The sequence below is a fragment of the Homalodisca vitripennis genome, chromosome 7, assembly GCF_021130785.1.
Source record: "Homalodisca vitripennis isolate AUS2020 chromosome 7, UT_GWSS_2.1, whole genome shotgun sequence".
Lineage (NCBI taxonomy): Eukaryota > Metazoa > Arthropoda > Insecta > Hemiptera > Cicadellidae > Homalodisca > Homalodisca vitripennis.
Genome location: NC_060213.1, coordinates 61556324 through 61568690, shown reverse-complemented (window position 1 = coordinate 61568690; position 12367 = coordinate 61556324).

Below are 12367 nucleotides of genomic sequence, written 5' to 3'. Positions count from 1 at the left end.
AGTACCTGCTTGCTTCTGTAAAATGTTGTAGGTAGACTGAGGAGGGTAGTGCTGACAGAGGGCATTCATTAGGGACTAATTATTGGTTATCACATTAACTCACCTGTGACCACATTAGTACCTGCTTGCTTCTGTAAAATGTTGTAGGTAGACTGAGGAGGGTAGTGCTGACAGTGGGCATACATTAGGACTAATTATTGCATTAACTCACCTGTGACCACATTAGTACCTGCTTGCTTCTGTAAAATGTTGTAGGTTAGACTGAGGAGGGTAGTGCTGACAGTGGGCATACATGGACTAATCATTGCATTAACTCACCTGTGACCACATTAGTACCTGCTTGCTTCTGTAAAATGTTGTAGGTAGACCGAGATTAGGGTTAACAGTGGGCACATATTCTTTATTTAGTTGTCATTGTATAAACTTATACATGGCCACATTACTACCTGCTATATTCTGTAACAGTTTTAATGTAGACATAGAGTATTTCTGACAGTTTTATGAATGGGTTAATTAGTGTTAATTGTATGTTACCACATTAGTATTTACTGTTTACTCTAACTATTGACTTCAGCTAAATCTTGGTTAGCGATCCAGACGAGGGAGAGGTTGTACGTAACCAATCATAAGCTTAATATTTATAACGAATTCTAATTCAATCCTTTTATAACTACAATTTTAGTAAAAATGTGGTTTGTGCAACCTCTATTCTCTTTTAGACGTTTCAACTCACTGCTACAATTTTAGACCGTCTGTTAATGAGCCATTTTTATTTTAATAATACTTTTATTTTAAATTCTAATATCAAGTTAGAAATACAAGAATAAGTGTTTTACTTAGCTCAAAATGAAATTTGTTTTTGACTATTAAAATTGTTAACTGTCAAACACTTGTTCAGTTTTCTACAAATTTAGAAATAATATTTCTATCTGTACTTAAAATTACTCCTCAATATGCAAAAAACCAGATGTAAGTACCAAAATTTTTAATAGAAAATTAAAAGGACAATTTTATAAAAGCATTTCCCAACAATATTTTGATTTTAGAATTCCACATACAGTATGTTTCATACTTCAAAAATATTTTAATATAAAAGCGTCTTCGGAAGTTACAGATGATGCCCTAACCGGTATTAAACATGACATTAAAATTTATTGAAGTATATAACATGTCTCTAATTCTAAACTATTACATCAAGAATACAATGCAGAAAATGCGTCTAATCTTCAAACAATATTAGGTTTTAATTTATTGTGAATCAGACTATTGCCATTGCATTCTTGACAACCCAAATGCCATGCAAATTGATAATAAAAATTCATTATTGCTTTATTATTGCTTTATGTTTAGACAGAGATTTCATCCACGTTAAGAAATATTATCTACTTACGATAATTATTGAACTAAAGAAATAATTCAAATGATGAGGGGTGCTAAGACTCCTCCCTGTGGTACACCAAACATCTGAGGTAATAATGTACCATATTTGTTGTGTTATTGTAATAGGAATCAAACTCCTGTCTCCCCGTTATTCCATTTAATTTACAATTTTGTGCAAACCATTAATCTGGAGCAACAAACAAATAGTAAATGTAACATTATTTTGAAATAAATTGTTTTCCTACTTTTTTCTTTTATTTCAGTCACATGTCTCTAACCCCTTCCTGTATTACTTGCATGGACTGACAAGATTATAACATCATGTATATTCAGATGAAATGTGAACCTTTGTGTGGCACAATATAAAGTCTGCCGCATATGACATAAACCAAATTTACTGTCCTGGCGTGTATGTTATTACCTCAGGGGACGTTACATCAACTATACTCTGCTTTCTTAATATTGTTTATTGTATTCTCAGTTACTCTGACCTTTTTGATCAGCGTTTCTCGCCCTAGACATTTGAATACCGAATTGAGTTTCTAAATTTACACTATCCCTTTGTGATTGGAAACTTAATTGAATCTTGAACAGTTGAACTATTATCAAAGACTGCAATATTTTTAAAAACCATCATTAAAATAATCTTTTATTCCATATTTTTTAAATTAAAATTAAATTTAGGTCTAATTTACATTTCAAATAGGGGGTTAAAAAAACTAGTACATAATGAATACTTCTATAACGTACGTAATTATAAACTTTTAAATTCTGTAAATATTACTGACAAAGCTCCTGTTATCCTGAATTTTGTAATGGTCCAGTAAATATCTTCTGCGTTTATGTTATTTGTTATATAACATGTATAAATGTAAGACAAATACAAGAAACATATGTTTCAGCATAAATTGAACTTACCTCAATTACATCTCAAATGACTAAAGTATACAAACACTTAATTGTGAATCATAATTAATGGGGCGTTTGAAACAGCGATACAAGATAATGAAGTGGTCTCTCAGGTACTATACGATACAGACTGTACTACATTACGGTTGGTCTAACAATGTCTATTGCAGTTAGAACCAGAGGTTCGCTGTGTGCTGTCAGGTCCTACGCGGCAACATTAGTATTATGTTACGTATTTATTTACTGACTTGCCTACTGTACATAAACCGCTCGACACAAAAGCCTGGAGAAATTTTAAGCCAACCAAGCATATATAATTTGATTACCAACATTATATGTAGTAGTGAAACGGTAGTTACCGTTACTTATATCTAGAAATAGCTGGCTGTAAACGATAGTAACATTTTTATGAAGAAATCACACTTAATTTTGACGAAAATACGTCACCATACAAGATTCCCAAGTTTTATAACCTTCAAGCTTTAATTGTATTTTAATGTTCTGGGTTTCTTTTAATAAACGCCGTTTTCAGTATGGATGTATATCAAAATCTAAGCGAGTTGTGTTGATATATCAAATATTTGATTTAATAAATTAATTTAACCCCATCAAAGTTAAATATACTTCTACTATGACAGTGCTTGCAAATTGAAAACGAAATAACACATGAAAAGTATTTAACACCTTCCGTTCACTCTTAAGGAGGCACAATATTCGGTGCTTTAGTAACACGATCCTAGAATTTTACCCCATTAGGGCAATGTTAAACCTTAAAAAATGTTTCCCCTCCCTTGTTTTTAATCGTAGGATTTTAGATGTCTCATTTAAAAAATATAATTAATATTTATTTGGATGCTATGTAATTTCCCTTGTATATTTATAGTTTTTTAATATTAAAACGATGTAGTACAAAAAGTTTGAGATTTTTTTCTGAATAACTAATAAAAATACTGAAAAACTAAAAATGGTTTGAACGTGTATATGTTCTGATCTTTAAAATAAGATACCTCTCATAGAGAGTAAAAGTGTTTGAAATGTAACGTTGTTATGGGACTAAATCAAGATGGCTGGGAAATCTTTTAAATGATTTCGACCGTAAATAATACAGAAATTGTACGCCAGTTTTACAAACTTTTGGAAAAGCAAACACTATCTTTTGAAAAAGGGGGATAACGTCTGAACAATCTGTAAAATTACAAAGCTTAATGCAAGTGATGCCTTAAGTAATATTATAAATGAAAACATTAGTTTTTATGATTTTTATTTTATCTACGCACAATTTTTCACAAAAACACACTTTGACGGTACACAATAACGGCGCACATACTTATAAAAATGGTTTTGACGTACAATGAGTGTGAACATTCAAACGATGATTTGTCTTCTATTACATGCAATGCACAAATACAGTGTGTTCCACACTGAAGGGATCTTGAAAACTATAAAACAAAGTTATGCGTAATAACAGACAAAAAATTAATGACTATAAAGCTATTGTATTAATTAATCAGTCACTAAACAGTCGCTTATAGACTGATCTTGTCATATATTTTCTGTACTTCACGTAACGTAATATTTTCTGTAACAGCTGATTCCAACAATGTGTGCATTGAGATAGCAGTCACGTTTATCAACTATTCAAATAGTGGAATAAAAATTCCCCTCACACAACCATACAAAAACCGTATTTTATGAATTATTTTATGAAAACACTAACAAGTAGAACATATAAAGCTGGTATGTTTGAAATCAGTAAAAATATACTTTCTTTTGATTAAGTAAAATATGGGTAGTTGAATTTTAAACATTTTAATCAAACCTTACACTTCCTGCTTGCTGGTATTGAAAATTTTTCATTGTAACATTATAATCTAGAAGCAATCTCATACAGATTTCATGTAGGTTCCATGTGTTTCTTTTGTATGTTTCAATATAGGTACTGATAAGAGAGCTACGAAAGTTCGAAAATGTTGACAAAAACTCGTTTTTTGAGCGCAGCGAGTGAACGACGCAACCAATAATTAACTTCACCATATTGATTTGTTGGTCCTCTTATTATGCTTAACTTTGTCCCATTAATCTTTGCTGTATCTCCTATAGTTTCCAAGATCACTTTAGTGTGCACAAGATTTGGAACACACTGTATAGTAAGACCGAATATACTATATTTGTGCACGATTATGTTTAACCAAAAGTTTTGTTGTTGTTGTTTAAACTGAAGGGCAAGTGTAAACAATCAATAAACGCAGTCCTTGTTTTTATTACATGCCATAGACAGATGATACAACAGTCCGGACCGGACTTGATATATGCGTGCGCTAAAAAGTTATCATAATATAATATTGTGTATTAGTGAAAAATGATGGACAAACAACCATATGTTTATGACGTGCATAAACAGCTGTCTTGTTGGGTTTTGCTTTTTTTAAATTTACACACTGAGAAATTACTATCTGTATGGGACATTCAATGTTTTATGCGGACAGAAAAATTGCTTGTTCAGCTTTAAAATGATACCAATAACTCATTTTGACCAAATGTTGGACGTAAATGCCTGTTCTCTTAACCACTGAATTAATCAAATTTGGGCAAAATATTGAAAACATTTGTAACCTGTACGCAAACAATTATAGGCCTTTAAAGTTGAAATATTTGGCAATTTCGTAACTCCAAACAAATGGCTGAAGATTAGGTTGTGAAATATTCATAATATGTATATGAACTTTTAGTAGGATTTAGTAGCTTTTTAAGTGTTTATTTTGTAATAAACTGGAAAACACTCCTATTTCTAAAATGGCAAATAGCATTACTATAAAATTTGTAAATCCACAAAAACTGTACATTCCTCAACCGCAATGACATTTTACTATTATATATTTCTTTAAAATGCGGATTTATGAGTAAGAAGAATGACAGTGTCAAATACTTCACTATAATAAGAAATAGTGATAGCTTCCACCATTTATGTTTTTACAATATTTCCTATAATTGTGAGCTCATTCATGGAAATATTAAAACAGAACTCCTATTTTTGTAGCAGTGGTATATGAAATACCCAAAATAATATAGTAGCAGTTTACGTGAATTAAAAAAATGTAAATATTTTGAAACCCATGGCACTTTTATTTAACAGGTCAATTCCTTACCTCACATGTCTCTTCAATTGTTACTTTTAATGGCTATTTCATACCAAAGGTATTTTAATAGCTGCTACTAAATTGTGTTTCAATTGTAAACATTAAACCTACCGAAGAAATTGCACTACCTTAGCTATTTGTGTAGCTTGATGATGTATGTAGATAAGAAATATGAGCAAAGAAAAGAGAACTACCAGCTACACAGACTGAATTTGACACAGCAAGCCAAGCTAATGATGATGTATGACATAAACCAGCGTTATTGTCCTGGCGTGTACCCGTATGTTACCTAAGGGGCCATTCCATCTACTCTACTTATGAATTTTCCAGCTTTAATATTTTTTTACTGCATTTTCATTTGCTTTGGCCAGAGTTTTTCCCCGTAGTTCATCGGCCTGAACGTTAAATATAACATTTGTTTTCATTTGTTTTACTGCTTTTACATGGGCGATTACGTTTACACTTTATTTTTCTTTTCTTTTCAATTTCATACGTTTCCCATTTTTCAAAATATTCCGTAAAGAATTATATTGTAGAAGTATAATTAACCCTTAAATGTTTCATCTTTAAAGAAAAATAATTTTGATTTTCTTAGAAATTATCTATATTTAATGCAAAACATTTTAATTTATTACAAAATGTTATTTATCACTATCATCGTTGCTATGGCAATCTTTTGCTTCTTGATTATTGTTGTTTATTCATTTGATATACAGCGTTATTCAAAAATAATTGTGCAAACATAAGGGTAATTTATTTGCAGAAAATAAGGCACACCATTTTGAAAAATAAACAGAGCAATTTGGTGTATAAAAAAGTTGTAGTCTACACATCTAACCTTTTAATATGCTCGATATTCATTGTTATAAATCCTCCCTAGTTTACTGGCGGTATTGAAGAATGGTACAAAACTAAACAGTCGGTACTTCCAGCTGTACGTATAAATTAAACCAGCTGATTGTTGCAATAATAGTGTTCATGTTTATGACTTTGTTTTGATAACGTTTCCTTTTGCCTTGCTCGCTTGGTGGAATAACACTGAACCGTTTATCGAATGGCTGTCACAAAGCAAGACAAACATTTTGCGATTTAGTGTTCACTCGAACTCATGCTGTTGTTTGTGTCAACGGACATATTGAAAAAACTCAGGAAGGGACCTGCTCTTCGGAATTTACAAAGTTAGCCTAAAACAAAGTTTAATAACACCATATGCCTCAAAACCTGCTAGGCATAATACAACACATAACAGAAGCAGTATGTGATTACACATAAAATAAATGGAGTATGTGGGCGTAGTAAGAATATTGTTTACATATTTAAAGAGTAAGGAATGGCACTCATATCGGTCAATTTTAATATAATAATTTTTGAAAAGTATATTGAAACTTATTGATATGAGAAAGTCGTGTTATGCAGTTTTTATAATTTTGTGACTTTTCTCTGAAAATAAATTATGTTTCCACCTATTTTTTAGAAACTCTATGTTTTAAAATTAAAATTTACTAACTAATCTGAGAAAACTAAATGTCTCAGAGCTGCAGAATTGGTTCAATCACTAAGTGACACGTATTTAGAAGCCAATTCTGAAGGAATGCGTGAATATAATAGATTCGTGATCAACATACAAGTACATTCACTGTATTGGTTTGACCAGAAATAGAAACATCTTCTGATATAGAAAACTATAGTAAAGTCATAGTAGGATATTAGGATCTGTTCCTTGTCCAACTTTCACATCTTGATCCAGAAAGTTTGTCAGTAACATCGGGGCATTGTTTGTCCTTTTTCTGGGATCCGGTGACGGTAAGGAAGTTCTCACCGCGAAAATATTATCTCATCGGCATCTGGAGTGGATGAACTTGCCATTAGCAGTGGAATAGAAATTTCAGAATCTTTTACAGTCATTTGAATCCAAACTTTTCTTTGCTTTGTGGCATCATTGAAAATATTTTGGTCAGTAAAACTAGTGTTATTGCTACTAAGGCAGCCGTCTTTCGAACCATCACAATCACTTCAGTGATAGTTGGAGATCTTCTATAAGATTTTGGCCTAGTGTCTTAGGAAAAGGATCAAATAAATTTGCGTCTGAGTAAATTTTATAATGGCTGTATTACAAATTCCACAGTTTTAAATGTTATCTTTTGGGTCAGGTGTGGTCAAAGATACGTCTGCTTTCGAAGATGTTGCAGTCATTTTTCAGCGTGGGTCATTTCGGTGTCAGCCAAATGGTTTTCGAGAGAAAGAGCCAAACCTCTGTGATCATAATTCGACGTCTTTTAAAGTGGTATGTGATTGCTACTAATTCATTGCATGGTCCATGGTGTACATACCATGTAGATCCACTGACGTTTCACCCTCACCATGTTCAAGGTCTTGCGGATCGTGCCCTGAAATAACATTTTCTGATGATATTTTCGCATCTCACTTGTGAAGCGAAAATCTTGTGTTGAAGCTGGGTCTTCAGAAAACTCTTTACGAAGTACGAGTTCAACAGGGCCAGGATGTAGACTGGCAGAGTCAATAGGGTCAAGGTAAGTAACAGCTGTTTACCTTTCGATGTTGCTGTAGGTTAAGTGACCACAAAAGAAATTTTAGTGTGGACATTCAAATTTATTGTATGTTGGCTAGATAAGAAAGGCAGTTCTGAAAATTTACTTACGCAGTCTTTGGTTTAATAATAGGAGTACGCCACACCACGTGTCGCGTGATTAATGAAATATTTTTGGAAATGTGATTTTAAATTAAATAAGAATCTGTTCTACGATGGTGCATGTCCAACAATGAAGAAATGGTTGGACGTAATTATTTTTGTCAGTTTATTCTCCGTATGATCGTTTTCTTCTATCTGCTCGCAGGGCACTTTTATAATTGAATGACGTAAATTAGTCTTACAAAAGAGTCATGTTGGTCTGAAGAGACCATATTCCAGGAGTCAAGTCTGAGACAGTGTCATATACCAGACTCTGCAAATAAAAGGAAGGTGGACTGGAACTAAACTCAAAATTCAATCTAACCAACCCTTCCTACCATAGCTAAAGGTATGTGTAGAAAACTCGGTTGCTCCACCGTGCTTTGAGAGAGTGCACATTTAAGTACACTGTCTATCACATCGCAGTGCACTTAATTGTGTATGTGATGAGAAAATGAGACTACCACTTCCCCTACTTATGGGTGTCTCTGGTGTCGAAACAATGTAATGTTTATTTATTGACTCCAGGTTCCAGGAGTCAAGTCCGACACAGTGTCAGATACCAGACGCTGCAATAAAGGAGAGGCGAGAACAAGGGCTCAGTATAATTATCGACCTTTCAAAGGCCGTACCTTGAACGGTTCAGAATTCTTAATCCTGAACAGTTCGGGTTCAGGAAAAACAAAAATTGTCGCAAAGAGCAGTCAGTGTGTGCAGATTGCAAAAAAACGCGTAATGCAAGGTAAATATGCCCTGCGGTAAACACTTTTGTTAGGGAAACCCCAAGGGCTATGTTCTGGAGCCTATCCGTTATCCCCAACTACGTCAGGTTGAACTCATCAGTTCAAAATGGGGAGACGATACAATATGCTGACGAATCGATTCTCTGCAACAGTTAAAAAACGAACAAGGTCTTGAGATCAAAGCCCCTACTGAACTAAATGCACATCGAGCACTTTTCAAAGTGATGAATCTGAAAACAAACCGTGCCAAAACTAACGTAATCAACGTTTGTATCAGTCAACAAGAAATACGAATACCGAACAATTGACCAGAGAGTCTTGTAAAATTACCTTCGAGGAGCTTGTATTGTTGACCTTTTCCAGCCTCTATATTCTCGATGTCACCCTGTACTGCCGATTTAAATGTGAAATTGTTCAGGACAAGAACGTTCACCAATATGACACAAGACGCAGGGACTACTACTGACCTGAATAGCACAGAACGACTATATTCGAATATTTGCCATCTCAAGCTGGAGTCAAAATAGTTAATAAGCTCCTTGGAGATCGTAAACAAAAATCAATGAATCCAAACAATTCAAATCTCGATTAAGAACTTTGTTTGTCAAAGGCAACATTACTCTGTTGATGAGTTTACGATGGGCCGCTGGGATGAGAATTAGCATTTTATCATTACTTTATTTCTCCTCTTCTGACATCCGAAACAAGCAAAATATAAATATATCGTTTGGGTCACATATCATCATATGAAATTGACTGCACCTGTGATAAATAAAGATTGGATTAGTTTATATATATTTTAATAAATATTACAAAATGACGTTTACAATGTAATCTTGACCATTGTTTTACTATGTAAAGAATTATTATTAGACTCAAATCATATATGATCGTACGCAGGTTGTTTACAAGACAGTGTGTTTATTCTGCCATTTTCTAGTTCTAATCATGAAACCCCATAAGACCAATGTAAAAGTATTCGCTAACGTTCAGTCAAATACCATGATTGATATGCACAATTACTGAACTAAGTTTCGCTCGTATAGAAATTAAGCTTCATGCAATATTTAAATTCTGCAGTCATTTTGTTTCCGAGATATTTCTGACAGACAGAAATGATATTTTCCAGCCCTAAGAGTTTGGCTAACGCTTAGCCAATTAGATGTCTAGAAAGCTTGTATTTTTTATCTTCCATACCCCTACTTACCTGAGCTATACTAGCTCGTGGAGATGGAAATATTTTATTTTCTGTATGTCTAAATGCTGCCAGAGGGCGGAAGGTCCTGGAATATGAGAGCTATTGAAAAGCCGGGACTGCAGAAGTGTGAAATATCCAAACATTCAGGTCGTGGTCTGGTTGTTACTTGTTTTATATAACATTCGGGTCAATTTTAGCTATAAATCCACCCCGCAAAAAGTGTCTAATTGTGTATAACATTTTTTAACCACCCTCTTGCCTTAATTATGTACCAACAGGAAAATTATGTACATCAACCCCATCAAGGAAAAAGTTTGTGCAACTTTAATTTCAATTTTTATTACGGTCTATCCGACCACAATGTGTCGATAGAAGTTGCGTATAAAATTTGTATGACCCTGGGGCTCCGCCCCTTGGCCGATTACCCCCAACAATGAACTTAACCACGTATAGCTCGTTTATACAAATTTTCGTAAAGATACTTTAAGAATTGCGGCCATAATCGTGATTATACATTGATAAAGAATGTTTACACGTCTTTACACTGGAACGGGTAGTTTAGTAGGTACATTGGTATTATCCGTAGGCCACTATTTTGGAAGATTTATCTTACTGGAGGGCTAAAAAAACACATAGAACAGACTTTATTTGATTTAGGTACTGTGAAAATTACATGTTATTTTAACGACCGGTTCTTGTTTTCTGTCTAACAATAAGGAAGTGATGTAGGTGAAGAGGTCACTATGTCACTATCTATTATGTTATTACGCTACACGTACACATTATAAATATAAAAATTTATTACGAGCGCTCGTATATTCGACACCTAAGCCCACACTGTTGGCCGGGGGTATTTCCGATCGGTACCTTCCTGACCTCAGATCACGTGCCAGATCGTCCACCCCGTACTTCTGGCGAAAAAAGAAAAAAAAACATCCCTGAGTGAGATAGTACCTAAAAACTCTCTGATCAATTGAGTACTCGTAAAGGCTATCTTTAACTTTGCTACGTATAGTAATATATATTTATGACAACCTAATCTAAACCTATCTAATAACAAATAGTAGATAGGGACAGAGTGGACTCCTCGCTGACATTGCTTCCTTTTAGGAGGCAGAACACAAAACCGACCGTCATAATGACATCCAATTTTCACAGTAGGTCAAGTAAAGTATGTTATTTCCAATAATGTATTTTTTTAGGTCCCCTATAAGAAAACAGTTTCCAAAAATATTGGCCTACGGATAATACCAAAGTACCAATTAGAAACGTACCTAAAACACAAGAACAATATTGAAAATGAAACCACAATGGTATTGTATGATTTGATTGATATTTCAAAAATGCAGAACTTACAGCCACAGTCGTTATGACAGCTGAATAGGGTCCAGGTTAGAAAATTATATAAACTTAAATGATTGGAGCTTATAAACTGAATTGTAGTACTACATGTAACAACCATGTGTCTTCTTAATTTTGAGCTGTGAAACGATAAAAAAAAATAGTTTTATATTACTCGGAATAGTCATTTTATCACATGATATATATATACTCGCCTTCGGCTCGCTGGGGGCTACGCCCCCAGGCCCCCATTGGGTGTTGGCCAATTTCGGGGATAAGCGGAATTCAGTGACGGGTTTAAATCAGAGAATTATACTAGGGTCTGGGAGTTTAAATTAGGCCTACTTTATTGAAATTTTATTTATTAATCAAAAGTTTTGACTTTAATGGCATTTTTACTGCTTAACCGTTAGAGATACGACAAAAATTGACTGGACCTTTCTTGTCGGAAATTTAATTTTGTTTTTCGATTCCACCCTCGGATTTTAGCTACGATCTCTGGTTTAGTCGGTACACAACGCTTGGGATAAAAGTCTGCACTGGTCAGCTGTTGTGTAAACAGATTTAGTGTAAATAAATTAAAAACTACCTTTAATCAGATTATTAAGTTGATCAGGGGGTTTAATTTAATCAGGAGTTTCTTCAACCAGGAAATTTCCCGGGAGGGGGGGTTTATGTTCTCGAGGGTTAAAGAACGCGTGGTACTTTTCTAGTAAATTTGTGTCTTGGCACGAGAATTTTTAGCAAAATAAAACGTTGATCAGGGGTTTAAATTACTTCGGAAATTATCATTCCACGCCAGAGTTTTGACAATAAACTAATATTTCATAAAATTAAAAAAAAAAACACTCGGTCCCTATCTACTATTGAAGCTTCACTAACGCTCAGCCAACTCCCTATGTGGAGGGGGTTTTAGTCACTCGTTAACGTAGTAATACCAGGTCAATATTGAACCAGCATGAATCGCACT